The following is a 17,379-nucleotide window of genomic DNA, read 5'->3' on the forward strand; positions in this document are numbered from 1 at the left end:
AAGTCATTCCTATACCAGTACTACATGTATTGTAACAGGTTCTGAGGACTGCACCTGTAATGAAATTTGTATTTCGTGAATGATGCAAAAGGTTAATGCCATTATAAGTAGTTCACACCCACTCAGTTATTATCTAAAATGGTTAGATGGTTGCACAAAGTCTTTTAGAGTCTGAAGAGACAAAAAAGTAAGATCTACAGCTATCAGACCAACTTTTATCTTATAACCAAATGAAAAAGGAGCTGTATATATTGTGCTGTCCTGTCATGGGAATGTTGCTCTTTAGAGGCTAAATAAAATACGAGCTTTTCAGCACAGCTACACATCACTGACCACTCCACTATGCTTGTAAACAAGTGGGAGTACACTTGGCAGTCTAAGAAATACTTAGGCAGCTTTGTGTTTCAATTATTATCTTCAGAAACAAGCATGTAAACAACAAAAAATAATCAAGCAAAACCAAACAAACAAAAAAAAGGGAGATATTGGATGAGAATACAAATATATACCATAACATTCAGCTAGTCTTTTTGAAGATATTCTCATTAGCTAATAAAGACTCAAAAAAACTTTAAAAATAGTCTTCTAGTCAACATTAGGCACATAGACTTGGAAAGTGACAAATGTGATGCCCACAGAAACTAATTGTTATCAAATACGTACTTGAAAATTTCACTAACTGTTATGTCTGTCTATGCATTTTGTCTAAATTTACTCTTTAAAGGTCTATAATGCCTAAAACTAAAAGTTCACAACTGTTCATTTTACCAAATACCACTACAGCCTTACGGCAGTTTTTCTGAGTTTTTGCAGCTGTGATCTGAATAAAAACCAATCTTTCCGCTTGCGTGTTCATATTCCACTGCTTTATTCAGCAAGGCTGAAGTGGTACCCATAGGGCTGAGATGAACTCCAGCATTTCTCTCTAGAGACAGCACAGCCAATGTCTGAAGCACAATTTTCAGTGTTAATACAAAACAAAAAAGTTATTTTCCACTACATGACAAATATCTTCTATGAATGCCCTATTCTAGCAGCCTAATCACAGCCCATGCTGGGAAAAAAACCCACACCTATTAAATACTTCTTGAGTTTCAGTTCAGTGACTGTTTCCTTTTCATGACTGTTTTAAAGTACTGCAAATACATAAGTGTTGTAACACTGTAGAAGAAAGTGATGCTGCTTATACTATTATCTCATGAAAATCACTTTACCCAAGGAAAAAACTGAATTAAAAAAAAAAAAAAACCCAAAAAAGATAAAGCAGGATAGATTGGTTTAATTACTTAAATGTGTCTCTTTCCCGCAATTTTGACAGCATTTGTATTACGAACTAAGATAACAATCAAACTAGAAAACCATATTTAATGTGAATCCTGAAGAAACTGTCACTCTTCCATCCAAAAAATCTCACAAAGGTCCTTTTGAAAGCCCAACATTTAAAAAAATCACCATCAGTAGAAAGAAAACCCAGCCCATAAATCCTCATTTTCTCAGCTTACTGTTAATAAATAGGCTTCTAATCTTTCATGGCTACATTGTGCCTGTAAACCTGACTGGAGACCTGGTCCATCAAGCAGGACAGAAAATTCAAATTAGAAATGAAAGATTACAGAAAACTGCTACAAACCACAGACTGCAGTAGCACAGTACTAGGAGGAAACTCCTGGGACAGGAATGAACCAGTTAACTACCTGATACTAAAGGTAACATAAATACACTCTTGTGGAGTACGGTTGAAGGAGCAAGAATCATTTTTAGCTGATCTTCTGAAAAATATTCTTCATACATATACAAAGAAAAGCATCAGGGTCATTTATATTAAGTTAGGAGTTTTAAGCTTGAGTCCACCTGGCTGTGAGAAAAAGCATGAATACATATTTTTTATTGTTTATATATATATATATATATAAATTAGAAACATATGTATTTGTTTCTCTATTACTTTAATATTTGCAAAAATAATGGTCAAGCTTAAATCCAAACCAGTCAGCAACAAACCTTTAATACTTATAAAATGTGTTCCCCTAACTTAGTATTTTTGTCTTAACATTTTCCAAAGGTAGAAATTACACATCTGCTCTTCCTACTACGTATTCTACAACGTAACGATGAATGTATTGTTTCCAATGTTCTCTCTGCTATGGTACATTTCATAGTGTTACTTAAGTAACTTGAATAAAGCTTTCAGTGTACTAAAAAAGCCATACTAATGAAATTACTACACCTCAAAAAACATCTAAGACTCACATGTATGAAATTTCATTAAAAATAAGACAGGTAAAGAAGTTCAGTGAACTTCATTTAGGCAAGTGATCAAATCTGATGAGTCATAACCAAATTTACAGATTTTTTTTTTTGCTAGGCTCTTTTTTGTGCATTTCTGTATATAAAAAATAAGGGTTTTTTCCCATAGGTGCTTACTTCTACTATATAAATTAAGACTTATTTTATTAACTAATACATTGTCATTGAGCAGTGATGCAGCCTTCATTTTCTACAGAAAGTAAGACAGGTTTATTACTGCTATGTCGATTTCACAATTCTGTGACTGTTTGCAAAACAAACAGGAGGCTATAAGACAAATCCAGAAAATTCTTAGGACAGTGGTTTAATCTAGAAAGCATTTGCTCCTAAACATCAATAAGAACTAAAAGGTTTCTGAATTATTTATTGCTTTGAGACTGAATAGATTAGACTTATCCTATATTTCACCCCTGATAATTCTCAACAAAAGATTGTGCTAATGCAATAGCACTAAGTGGGACAGCTGATTTTTAAAGAAAATATTTTACCATGTCATTCTTTTGTCTGTAAGTAATCTCATTCTCTATAGCTTGTGCATGAAAATAATTTTAAAACCCAAAATAAATGCTTACAGAGGACAAAAAGCATTTCTGTTCAGTTTAATGGATTCTACCCCTTACATGAAAATTTCCTCACATGACCTGTATTACTTCCAAAGGTACTCTAAACTAGATATTTTCAATTCAATAGCCTCTGATTTCAATTTGTGAACTTATGGTAATACACAGAAGACATACAAAAATATTGCAGGAATGAAAAATGCTTAAAATATAGAGGATGCTACAGCTGATCTTAAAAAAGAAGAATTCTCTACTATAAGCCCACTTTTAGAATCTGCAACCACTTAGAGGTAGATCAGTTTGCCTTTCCTTTATGTCAGAAAATGCATTAATTGGGTGCAGATCCAGGAAATTCAGTCCTCACAAACAAGCAATTCAATCCCCATGTATCAAGCAGCCGCCTTGGAACAGAGCCAATACAGCAAATAAAAAGCTGTAAGAGATTTTACTATTGGCAAGGCACAGAAGAACTGTGAAAAACACAATCCATCGCCACAAATGTGATGTGCACATATGATGATATTTCTGTTATCTGCATGACTACTTGAACATTTTTCCAGACCAGAGGAACACTGCTCAAAGCATCAACAGCCTGCTTCTAGTTAGGTCCAAATAAGTCATGTAGCCAACTCTCTGCATAATAAACCTAATTTAAAGCTTCCTCAGCCTGTTAACTCCTCTTACAATCTAAAGACAAGTTTATATCAGATTTGCTCCTACACTAAGGCTGTTACTCACTTCAATAGCCCAACAGTGCTTCTTACATTCATGTATTTATAGCAAAAATTCTTCTCTCAGAATTTTCATCTGGTGACATAAATTCAGTGAACCTTTTTTGTGAGTCACATAAATGATACCAGTCACTGAAACATATCTTTAATTTTTTGTTCTTACGTTATATTGTGGGGCAGATTTGTTGTTGTAAATCCTGGTGTTTAGTCTTGCAAGATGTCATTATCAATGTGTAGGGTTTTTTCCTCCTCATTTCTCCAGATTACTTCTTCAATTTTCTGCTGTTATTTATGTGCCATTTAACAAATGTATGACAAAATAAGACTTTACATAGTTTCCATCACAACGCCCTGATAATGTGTGTTTAGTGCCTTTGCTCCAAAACACTATTTTTATGACGCCAAAGATTATAATATCAAGTTAATTACATTATGACCTTCATATTTATAAGTTTTGATAATCTTTCTGTATAAATTCATAGCAAAGACAGCCATAACAACTTTTAAATACTACTTCTATCTGTGGACTGAAATGAGCGTGTATCTAATTTCTTTGTTTGATTCTTAAAAGATGTGGCAGCAGTTCTCTGGCCACAGAGAGAAACACACAACTTTCCCAGGCATCGCCTGAGAAAGGCTGTGAGAAGATCAGAGAAAAGAATGAGAAACAATTCTTATCTCCACTTGCTGCACCTGTTATTGTGAACATGTGGAATGTGTTATGGAGATCTGTTTACCAAAGGGTGGTTTCCTAATTAGCCAATGGTGATGGTGTTTTAATTAAAGGACCAATCAAGTACACGTGTATTGTAACTGTCTATAAAACCAATGGGTTTCTTCATGAAGATAGATTGAGCAGCCTTCTGTGAATCATGGAGTCAATGCTAATTATCACCTGGCCAGGGGTCTGCCTTGTGATGACAAAAAGATAAACAGAAAAAAGAAATTTCTCAGTGGATACTATATAGTAACATAACATAGCTGCTTAGAGATGAAGCTATGAAATGATACTCTCTACACATATTTTAAAATAATCATGGTACTTCTGCAGTGTTTATTTTCCTTGCATTCCTTAGCTGGAAGAGAGCATGAAGGAAGGGCAGCTACTACAAAGGATAAGTTTATTTTCTTCACACAGAGTCTTTATTACCCAATAATTGTGAGTTTACAAAACAGAGAACACCACTTAAACTTGTTTTTAGCTATTTGAACTCCTTAGGATGTAACAGCCAGATTCCTAAAATTGTAGTTCTGGAAACAGGGAAAGAAATTGAGAGCTGCTTTCATTCTTTTATGGCTAGGTGCTAGAATTTTCCCAGGGAATCCAGTGCTGAACTATTAAAATATATCCCCTGAAAGTTCATTTACTCCCCAGAGAGACTGCCTCAGCAGCAAATCAGATGTGCTGCACAACTTGCTCAGGCCTCACAAGTTTGTATTAATTAATTATTAATACAATACTAAATAAATTAAATGCAATTATATTGCAAAGCACATAAACATTGTGCACAGTAAAGAACCTGCATGCATCCACATACATGGGATTTTTCATTACTCTGACTCTTACAAGTATCGAGCCTCATTTATCAGAATGCTCCAAGTAAATCACTCAGTTTGTACATGATACCACCTTCCAAGTGAATTATTCCAACTTATGCAGGTGAATCCCTTGTTATAATTTTTTTACACTAGACTGTGAAATGGTTGAGTTTTGTTATCATTCTGATAACTTCAATGTAAAATGTATTTAAAATTAAAATAATCTTGGATAACTTACCTCTATCAGATTAATGTATTGAGATCCCTATGGCTGTACCAACACTGTGGTTACAGAAATAACTTTCATTAATGCAGTACTACTCTGATTTATGACCAATTTCATGAAAGTTAGAAAACATTCTGTTTAATTTTTCCACACAAGGAATGTGTATGTCATGTCTGAAGTAGAAATGAATAGTGTGTATCAGCTGCATCTAGAGGGGGAAAAAAAAGCAAAATTCTAATGAAAGTTTTGGTGTTGAATTCATAATAACTTATGCAAAACAAGATTGCAGATATCAGAGGAAAATATAGCTTGGTAGGCACCTTCTCAAGGCAGATAGTTCCAAAACCAGCTCAAAAGGAGGTGAAGGTTACCTTATATAATCTACAGGAAGTACAAGTATGTTCAAAGGATGTTTTTGAGGTTGCTACCCCATATTCTTGCAGTGGGTCTTCCAACCTGCTCCTCATGGAGGAGCCCAGGCTTCTTTTACCAGCCATCAGCCTCCAGCATCAGCTACAGCCTCCAACCTTCTGGCTCATATTCTTGTAGGTGGAGCTCTGCAATAATTGCTGTAGGTTATTGCTTGCCTGTTATCAAAATTTCATTCTCCTTTTTGTGTTCTGCTTCAGTACTGGGCCACCACTAACACAAGGCACCACAGCAAAACAACCGTGATAAACGATGTAAAACCAGTACAGCTCCCAAAAAAAATCCCCCCAAACAACAAAAGTGAATTAGGAACTTATATTGAATGAGCTTTTTAAGGTTCCCCAAATCAAAGTTTAATAACCTGAAGATTTTTTAATATTAGAAAAGTCCTCTTGAATATTAATAAACTAAAAAGACAAATTAGTAACATACTACAGAACAGAAACCTATGTTTGACTAGATTTGAAACAGTAAAAAATGTTCTAGAATCCTTATAATGTACACAGTCTGGTTTTTATCTACCAGAAACTAATTATATTTAGAACATAGGAGAAAAGAACATATCTACCGATAAAAGAAAATTTTTTTCATTGACTGAAAACTGCTAAAATTCTGAAGAACACACAGAATGTGAAAACTGGCTGCAGAATGCAAAAGACACAATGCAGGGAGTACAGCCAGACCTCTTTCCATTTCTCTTTCTGGCCAGACAGGCTCCCTGTATCTCATTTAATGGCCTCATTAGTGTAATCTGAGTCTACTTTCTGTGCTGGTCTAATTTCCTAGAAAGACTCGGCTACTGTTCTGCAAATGGATACAGGCTAGGATGATTGGTAAAACCTGGCTCAGTTTATAGCAATGTGGGGGAAAAATTCCCACATCCATTCTAGGGCTTCCTGCAAACACACCAAAAGTGGAAAATGGCATCAGCATGCATCAATACAGAGATGTATGGTAGGATGTTCTTGAAAAGGTCTACCTGTTAGGTTCAAGAAAGATTTTGCTCCTTCCAGTATATTATTAAATTTTTGTATGTATCAGAAAAAAATAGTTTACTAATGACATCCATTAAAAAAGCCACAGAAGCAGAATAAGCCTGTAAAACTGGAACGAGAGTTCAATACCAATTATTACGTTCAGTTCAACAGCCTGAAACACAATGCTCTGTTGGTACAAGAGAATTTCAGGCTTTCAGCCTCACTGACAAAGTTCACTATCTGCTTCACCATGAACATGAGAGCATGAGAAGGAAAGCAAGAATATGCTAGAACACCATGATGGCATTTAAAACTGCATTTGTTCATTTTTTGGTTGGTTTCTTTTTTATTTTAGTGGCGATTCAATTACTTACAGCATAAAGCTTTTTTTTGTACAGATTGCCATGTGCTCTGGGATGACTCTACTTGAGCAGGGAGGTTGGACTCACTGTGGTCCCTTCCAACCTGACCTATTCTGTGATTGGGTGCAGTATAAACAGTGGCATTAGCATCACTCCAAAATATCACATTCCTGTGGACAGAACTGTTAAATGAAAGTCCATTGTTGAGGCTTTGTCACAGAAGGAAGTTTCTCTTACATGTCTGCTTTGGTCCTTACCTCCTGTGACTTGTGTTCCATAGTATGTTACTAGTTTGTACCTTCTTAGTTGTCGTCTACATATTCTGTCCTAACCAATTCAATTTATATGGCACACTAATATTAAAACCTCCCATTATTAAAAATTCACTTAGTATTAAAATTTCACTTACTGTGCATTTCCACGAGTTTACAAAAAACACTGGACTTCATAAATATGAAAACTAATGTAAGAGCATGTCTTCTCTTTGACACATTAGCTATGGAATAGCCACAGGAATACCTATCAAGCAAAGGTGCCAGGAGAGTGTAGACAAATCAAAGTATTTTGGAGATCCAAAGAAACTCCCCTAGCTGAAGCAGAAAATATATACACAAAATACGTACATGTCAACAGCAACATAGGAACTTGCAGAACATGGTAAAATTACAAATAGCAGAGTAGACATAACAGAATTAGGGGAAGCATTGATAGCCTTTTTCCTTATGTCAAGTTCATCCCAAAAAAGCCCCAAACAAATCAGGCACCCTCATCATCATATTTTTAAACCAAATGTTAACCAAGCTAAATCCATCACTATGCCAGTGGCTGAAGTAAAGAGCTAGAGAGCATTTCCTTTGGTTTTTCTCCATGTTCTAACAATCACAACTAGTTAAATACAGAATTGCTTCCTATCACAAGTGAAAGACAAGTGGTACAGAGATTGCAAAAGAAACTCAGAAAATAAGTTACTTGAATTTAAAGTCTTAGTGTCAGGGTGAAACTAGTTTGATAAGCACAGGCCTCTTTCACAAACAAATAATCCCTGGATTTACTACACTGCTCAGTTGTGTTCAGTGGTGTAATTATTTTTAAAAGGAAATTTCTTCTTATGAGCACCGAGTCTTTCCTATAAAAAAGGGTCATTCTCTTAGTCTTTGTCAGTCATTTTCAGACATTCATGTGATCATAAGCCAGAACAAAGGAACTTCAAGGCAAATCTGGCAGTAGTTTTCTATGAAAAAATAGAAACTACTTTTGAATAGAAAAGTCTTAACATTTTCTGATGTATTTGTCCTCCTTCATTCCCTTTTATTCTCGGCTTTATATTGTGAGACAGGTCTGCATTCAAATGTATCTGACATTACATCCAGTGGGCAAGAATACAACCAGAGACTTTCTCATACAAACCCCTCACCACTGCAGAGCAAGGGACAGCTGGAAACACATCTCATGTTATCAATTACTTTCCATATTTACTTGCTTTTGAAAATAACTCCTGTTCTATATTGTGTAAACAAAATTTATGGACAAGAAAAATGAACTGGATTAGGTTAAGCTATTATAAAACAAAACCCCTGAGTTATTGCTGCTCTTGCGCCTGAAGAGGAAATGATGAACAAATCAAGAGATACGACAGTATCCTCTAAAAGAAAACAAAACCTGCTGAATGAAAAAGGGAAAACAATTCTGAAATATTAATCTAATTTCATAATTGCTTTTTTCCCCAGTGAACATGTTCTACCCTCTGCATTTAAATTTAGTTTCAAAATCAAGACTGCACTGGCTGATACCAATTGCCAGCTGAAAAATGAATGAGACAGCAGTAAAACACTATATCACATCGAATTATTGAAAAATACTGAAATATTGACAATTATTAATGAAGTATTACCATTATAGTACCAGAATCTTGCCAGGGAAATACATTTTACAACCAATTTACCTGATTGAAAATCCATTTTAAAGGATTTCACTGCTTGTACAATGAGAAGTAATGTTCAGCAATTAAGTAGAAAATATTCTTGAAGATCAGAAAGAAAAGGATAGACTTCTATGACCTTTTTCATTATAATCTTTAGGCAAAGATAAATGTAGTGTTCTGGTTCAATCTCCTCTTCTGGTCACTGACAACATATAAAGAATTGAAAAACATTTCTTTTTCACCTCAGGTTAGAATGCCAGATACCTGTATTTTCCTGAAGCATGCTTAAAATTTCAGTGATTAGAATAAGGAGAGGTAGTTGGTAGTTTTATTGACCTAGGTTTTGTAAATTGTGAAATATTCAAATTGCTTGCAATCATTTTATTAGCAGCACGACTATATATAAAAAAAATCTGCCAGGTTCATGCTACCTTATCAAAATGTGCCACTTGGTAAAAGAAAAAGAACTGCATAGAAATGTGTCTGCCAATAATACTTATTCTGAAGTCACAGAACCATCTACTGGCTTGGAATCACCTTCCTCGAACTCAGTGATTCATAGCCCTTCCGAACAAACCCACCTGCACCCTTGGTGTGGTTCACCACATCAGGCTGGCAGGGCTTTGAGCAGCCTGATGGGGTGAAAGGTGTCCCTGTGTGCCCTGACGACAGGCCTGTCCCTGTCACCAGCACAGAGAGTGAAATACCCTTCTGACCAGCAAAGGCCCCACTTCCCGCACATGAAAGCACTTGATAAGAGTCCCACTTTTATTACTACTGCAAGGTCAGCACAGGAAACATGCAAAGATGGCCTGAGAGATAGTGTTTGGTCATCATAAAATCTAGAGCCATTAGGAATCCTTTCAGAAATGACACTTGATAATCATTTACTTTGCACAAAAAAGCACCAGATGTGTATGGGCAACCTCCAGGCAGATGTTTGAAAACATACCTACAGCAACGGTGACTAAAAGCAGTCATGAGCATATAGTGGACAGAGAGTGAAAAAATCCTCCCTCCCCCCATCTGCCCCAAAAACCCAACCAAAACTAATCTTGTTCCTTGCTGTAGGCACACAACTTTTCTTAATACATGTGCCATAGTACACAGTCCCCTATAACAAGGGAGTCTTTGCCTGAAATGAAGTGATTAATTATATTGTGGTTGTGCAACATAAAACAGAATTGCAAGGCATGCACAGAAAACAGTCATTAAAAGAGCAGGATATAAAGCGCAGTGGTTGGTTTTTTAAAAGCAATTTGCCTTTTTTTTTTTTTTTTATATTATGCTGCCATTTTCCATTTCAGAAAAAAGGAAAACAGCTGTTTCAGTCCAGACCACCAGAGCCACTGTACTTTGTCAGCACTGTGGAATGACATTCAGCTTCAAAACCTTGTGTTTCTTCCCTCCCAGTCATAGAGTAGGAATCAATAATTTAATCAAGTATTCATCAGGAGAGGGGAATATCCTATTAGTCAGTGCCTGCATTCCTTCCCCCTCACTTCTTTGTATCACTTAGATTTCCAGAAGTGTACATCATTCTTTTTAGCTTAGCCAAAAACAAAGCTCTATGAGCTTAAGAAAAAAAGAGTATCTGCAGTTCTTTCTAAACTTTCTAAAACTAGAAGTGAATACATACCCATTATAAACATAATGTTACAACTTTTAGAAAAGAGCCAGAAAATTCACAATGTGAAAGAAACTGAGGAACGGCACTAAAACTCCATTTTTGGAAAAACAGTTACTGGAGACTTCTTATATTAAACACCCATCTCCATCTAAAAGACACCAGCAAGCACACATCACTGTGATGCAAAAAACCATAAAAAAGGATTTTGTGGCTAGATGATTTGCTGATAAACACATTTACATCTCTTAAATTACTTGCAAAGTACTAAGCTACTGTCACTTGACACATTTGTCCAAAGATGGGAGGAACATTGTCCTCAATCTGACTGAGAACAGATTTTTAACAGAAAAACTTGAAGATCATCCTTATTTATTATTTTCTGAAGGCTGTAATTTTATTCTTTTTCCTCATTCATGAAGTAGTATCTTCACTACAAAGGAGAGAACTCTGATTGAATTTAGTGAAAGGACAAAGATATAACAAGATAAGAAAATAAAATATGCCTCCAGTGACCAGATGGAAGGAGAATAAAGGAAAGAAAGACAAAATGGGTGATCATGGCTATTAGGTGCTTGAGACACAAGGACTCTTCTTTCATTCAATTTATCTAATCTAATTTAAAAAATAATCCTTATTAGGCCACAGAAACTTGTACATAATATTATCAAATGTTATCTCTAAAGCATCTTAAACCTCTTCTTGCCTACAACAGTCTTTGTCTAACAAAAAGAACTGGTAATTGATCCATCATTTGAAGGACATAAATAAGATTTAAATCCTTAAGATTGTAAAAGAAAATTGTAATAGAAATTCTCATTGGCTTTACTTCCTTATAAATTCTTTAAAAATTGTGCAAGGCATCACTCCAATTTTGAAGTACATTTTCCCACCAAAGCTGAGGGTCACATTATTAATGAAGTGAATAATATGAGAGTAACTCAAGAGCTCTGTTAAAAAGATTATACAGGTCTTTTTATAAACAAGGGAAACATGTAGTAACTCCTTAAAAATACATCACTTAACCTGCAAACAGAAAAATAAGCTTCCAAGAAATAGGATCTGAATCCAAATGTAAGTTAATTAATAAATTTTTCTTAACAGAAGTGGTATACAACACAGAGCTCAAAATTATCTAACACAGTAGTCCACTATGTCATGTATTTACATGCCTGGAAATCTCTTGTGGAGGCTATGGAAGAAATCCAGAATATTCCAATCCAGAATTCCAAATATGAAGTTCCTTTGTCTCTACTGGTCTTTCTATAGACATGTTTGCCTAAGTAGTGTCTCCACACATTATTTTCCTCATTAAGTACCACCTAACTGTGCCGGTTGTTCGACCCCCTTCCCCCCTCTCCTTCCTGCTGCCTTGGTTGGCCTGTATGTAATGAAAGACAACCAATACTAGAAATACTCTGTCCAGTAATTCAGCTCTCAGATAAAGAGCCTCTCTCCCCCACCATCTAGGTAGGAAAAAACCTCAAAACCTTTAAACACCCTTTGCACCAGGTGAATAAATACAGAAAAACTTGTAGCAAATCAGAAGGTTTGGGGTTTTTTTCCAACAGAATGCTGCAAAGCCTTTATAAACAAATTGCAGATAAACACATTCTAAATGCTTTCTTCTGTCTCTTATTGTACCAATTAATCTGGCTATAAATCCTAAAAACACTGAAGGTATTGCATATTTTCAAATAATTGATTTATTAAATTTCCTTTGATGTTTTCTCTTCGATGTAAACTTTGCTGTAAGAGAAGGGCTCCCAGACAGAATCAGGGTGGAGATAACAAAAGCTGAGCCAGCAGATAAAAACACACCCCTTCTTGAACAACCACAATCTCAATGCTGAGCAAACATGCAGCTCCCAGGCAGCAGGCCCCAGAGAAGCCACTGATGGATTAAGGGCAAAGAAGCACAGGTCCCTACTAGGTGCCACACCTTCCAAATAAACATCTCCTCACTGGCTGGCCAGCTGCTCAGAAGGCACATTTCTCATTATTATAAAGAACTTGCATGCTAGCTGAGCAAGCCAGACGGTTAAAAAGAATATTCACATTCATTATTTGGGTACTAGAAAAAAAAAGTTCCTTTCCTGGCTGCTGTCTGATCAAATATCAAACATTTCCTCTACACATGCAGCATAAGAACAGAAGAACTGTGTCTCACCTGGGAGGGAAATCAGTGCAGTGGGTGGAGGCTACCTCAGAAGGAAAGGGTGGCTATAGTAAGGGAAGTGACATATGAAACAGTGAAGAATTACTAAAGAAATTGTGGAAAGAAAAGAAATACAGCAAAGGCAGGAGGAAGGGAAAGATGCAGACTTTATACAATCTGTTATAGCCAAACCCCTGGTATATAAGTTTATTATACACAGCAAAAATAGTTCAGCAAAATTCTTCCCAGGGCTGTTGTAAATATTCTAAGACATATATTATACATTCAGGAAACCTGAAGATATAGCAACGAACACAGTAGGATTTCATATTTCCCACTTAAGGCACAGAAGAACCCCTTATCAGAGACACTGTAGCAAAGTAAATCAGTATCTCTAGAAGCATTGTAAAGTTACATGCACTTTTAAATTAAATCAAAGTGAGTGTCAAGATTGTGCCTGTATTAGGTTATTTTTCCTCTGTAGTATAGCATCACTGATTATCTACTCATTTTCATACCAGGATAATGTGTTCAGTGAATCACAGCTGTCCAGACACAAAGCCAAACAGGGAGTCATATGCAAAGGGGTTGCCTGTTTTGTCCCGGAACTTGGTGGGGTCTTGGGAGCACACAAGACAGAAAAAAACTAGAGATGACCTGCCAGGCAGGTCCTGCTTTGTGTGTAGCATAAATGGCATCATCTCTCTGCATGCTGGCAAGCGCCGGGGCACAGCACCAGTCCTGAGGCACCCCAGCACTGCCCAGCCCTGCATGCACACAGGGGCAGCTGCTAGAGGACACTGCTCCAGCCCCTCTGCAGCGGCAGGCAACACTGCAAGGGCAGACGGACACTTCAGGTCTCCTGGCCACTCAGGCACCACTAAGACACGGCCACTTCGAACAAGAATTTTAAGTCCAAACATACAGGATAACACTGGATGATTCTGCAAATGCTTCCTCTGAGAAAGCTGTAGTTTCAAACTAAAGAAACCCCAGCCTAGATCTATACGTCACTGGTTTCATCAACACAGTAAGAACCCAAGAATAAATTAAAAGTTTAGATACAGAAGGAACTCCAATTTAATATATGTCACAAATACATCACTAAAGGGCACAAAAGAGGCTTGCTGGAGCATTGCTGCTGAATTTCCTTACTTAACTTGTTGAATTGAATTTCATGGTGAGATTTTCAAAGAGAGCCCAGTCCTCACAGAAAACATGACAGAACGTCTATGGAAATAACTGTATTAAATCTATCTTTTCACACATGAAAATATATTCAAATTTCTGTTGGGGGGGAAGGGACTTTGTTTAGTACACAACAACTGCGTATGATCCAAGATCATTTAATTTTTCTTTTAAACTTCTGCTTTGATACTAAACTTCTAGAATTGATTTCTTCCACAACTTTAAGAGAACTATTTATACTGAAGTTATTACATCACAGGGGAAAATGCAACCTGCACTTAAAAAATTGAGAAGGAGTTAGTTTGCAGTCTAGACATCAACTAGTTAACAGTGACAGAAACCTTTACAAGAGGAACAAGACAATTAATGGAAAATCTTCCCTGGTAGCAGACAGTGTGCCTTGAACACAACTGCTTCAGCCAGCACAATCACTCATTACTGAGGATGACTCAACCCTCTCTATGGAGCATGACATCTGTGATTATTACTGATAAATACATCCTTGTCCTGGGCTGAGTTTACAATTTATTTCAACAGGAAAGGAAAATATTTTTGAAGATTAAATTATACCAGTTCTGTCTCCATGTGTTCTGGATTATATGCACTTGTGCAGTCCCAAAGGACATGCTGCAGAAGGCACCCAACTTAGTGTCCCTGTAAAATAATTAAATGAGGACACATACTCTTGGAGGATTAGATCCAGGTACAGTATTTTTCTTTGGACTGGAATAAAATGGAATATCTTCTACATGCTATCACTGCTTATTAGTAGTGAGTATGCATTAACAATAAATTAAATTTACTTATATGAAGAAAAACAAAGTGTTTTTCAACATTACCTCAAAGCTTCATCCTTGCCTCAAATAAGAGAAACAAGATTTACAATAAAATATTGAAGGCAAAAGATGTCAATATCAATATTGCACTGCTGGTAATAAAACCTTAGGCTACCAAAATCTGTTTAAAAGCCCAGAAAATTGTTCATATCTCATACTATTTATCTGCACTTAGTATTTCTTTAAATGTATGCAGTTTTAAAATCAACAACCTGTTTCACCCCTTTCCATTTCTGTCTATTGAATTCCATCTGCAAACACTGAAAAAATGTTTTAAATATGGAAAGGGCAATGTTTGCTTTTGTATCTCTTAGGAATAATATAAAATGATCAATGCCTAAGATTTACACAGAAATTGTATTTTCAAGTCTGCACTTGCATAAACTTTAGCTAAATACATTTTTTAGAGGGCCAGTTAAAAGCCATAGTATTTTAAAATATAGATAAGAAAGAAGAAAAAAAACAAGAGCCTACATTAAACTATCCTCTTGAACCCCCAACACAGAGAAAGGGCAAGGACGGAGTGCGGGTGAAGTCGTGGGTGACACCAAAGCCCTTGGACTGGCTAGTGGCCAACACGGCCCTTGGCAAATCTTGCAGCATCTTGTGCACATCTCTGACATCGCGAACCTCCGTGTGCGATGCTCACAGAGCTCAGCCTCCCACCCTGACACACCCTTTCCCCAGGAGCAGCCAAGCAGCCGTTGTGGCTGGCAGAGGGACCAGAGGCAGCACCCAGGATGGATCCCTCCTGTTTGCCTGCAGCAGCTGCGCTGGGCAGACAACGGCAACAACGCAGCAACTGATCCCATTCTAATAAAAGTAAATCTTCAGGCCACTTAAAAGCTGAAAAACGTTTAGACACACATAAAACTGACATGCAAATGGCAGTGTCAGAAGTGCCTTTCATTCTATACAAAAATTCACACCTTAAACAGTGCTGTGGTGCTTTGCATAAAATTGTAAACATGTCATACAGTAACACTAATTTTGGGGGGAGCTGGTGGGTGGTTTGGTTATGGCTTGGGGTTTTCGTTAATTGCTCGCTTTTTGGGGCTTTTTTTGTTGTTTGTATGGGGTTTTTTTTGTTGTTAGTAACTCATATGCACATATTTGCTCAAGCTCAGCAAGTTCAGCTGGGAAAAATAACATTAAATCTACCCTTCAACAACTTAATTTTTCTTTTTGCATCCCTCTCAGACTAGAATTTTTATTATAATCCACAAACTATGAGACGTTTTGGTGAATAAACATTAAATACATTGGAGTCCTCAAGTTCAACAGCAAAATCTGATTTTACAAAAGGAGGGGGAAATGGTACTGAAATTAATTGTTGCAACTAAAAGCTTCCTTTTCATAAATCACCTTACACTTTTGTGAAAGGATTGCTCCCATCATTTGTTTTCTTATCAAGACTTTTTTTTTTTTTTTTGAGGCTGAATCAGTGCCACTTATGGGAAGCACAAAGTGCACATTTATAAATGACTTCTCTTTGTATAAAAGTCATGACAAATCAATTTGGTTGAACAAAATAACTTTGCTGCACCTGAACTGTAAGCAGGAATGCCAGAAGTTTAGAGTTAAGAAAACAGGCACATAAGAAGGATTAACGCATTGGTGTTAATTCTCTAAAAGAATACCCAGCAGATAAGGCTACCCGAGAGGAGATTCTGCTGTTCTTCCTGCCTTTTCCTGTTGCTCTCTCCACTGTGCTTCTTCCATCTTTTCACAGATGTGGTCACCACTGCTTAGCAACCAAGGGGACATGATGACAGAGGAAAATCCTCCATCTAGAGCTCACCCTGCTCCACCTACAAAGCAGCAAACTACCTTTCACAGCAAATTAGGAAGAATATGTTTTCTTTGTTACCGCAGCGGTACCAAGTGGGACCTCATACGTGCTTCAGGTGAGACGAATTTTCTTTGCTTGGTGGGTGCACAGGTGAGAACTTAACAAGCTGGAGGAGAACCTGAAACTTGGCGAAACAGCTCCCCAAATGCTTATGCCAGGTAAATAAACACATAAATAAACATAAGGAAAAGGGAAAAAAAAGAGAGAAAGCTCCGATACCGCGGGGATGGGAAAGAGGAAAGCGAAGACAAGAGACTCAATCGAATACCCTACCTACTTTTACTCAAGTGCTGCAGCCGACCTCCAGGGAGAGCCCAGGCAGCTCAGACCCAAGTCCGGGCAAGACCGCGCGAACCCTCGGGCGGAAGGGCCCCACTCACCTCTGCCATGCCACAGGTAGCGGCTGCCTGCGCGCCGCCGCTCCGCGCCCCGCGCCGCCGGCCCCGGCAGCCCCGCCCGGCCCCGCCCGGCCCCGCCGCCGCCGCCGCGGCGCCCCCTGGCGGAGCCCGCGGGCACGGCCCGCAGCGCCGGGAGCCTGCTGCGGGCGGGACGCTGCTGCCGGCCAGACGGAAACGGGGAGGCCGGACAGCGCCTTTCCTCCGGGAGACCATCCCGCGGCGCCGACCTCCAGTCCCAGGGGGAGTCAGAGCGGGGTCCTACCGCCGC

The 17,379-nt window shown here is 37.6% G+C and overlaps 1 protein-coding gene across 1 annotated transcript in view; it reads right to left on the reverse strand.

Moving 5' to 3' along the window:
- The window catches only part of LOC137477089 (sodium channel protein type 2 subunit alpha-like), a 62,556-nt gene extending 45,438 nt beyond the window's left edge, over positions 1-17,118 (reverse strand). The window contains exon 1 of the mRNA XM_068195764.1: positions 17,094-17,118. The gene's annotated coding sequence lies outside the window, so the exon portion shown is untranslated. The remainder of the gene's footprint in view (positions 1-17,093) is intronic.
- Positions 17,119-17,379: the final 261 nt, after the last annotated feature.

This window comes from Anomalospiza imberbis, chromosome 7 (genome assembly GCF_031753505.1).
Source record: "Anomalospiza imberbis isolate Cuckoo-Finch-1a 21T00152 chromosome 7, ASM3175350v1, whole genome shotgun sequence".
NCBI lineage: Eukaryota > Metazoa > Chordata > Aves > Passeriformes > Viduidae > Anomalospiza > Anomalospiza imberbis.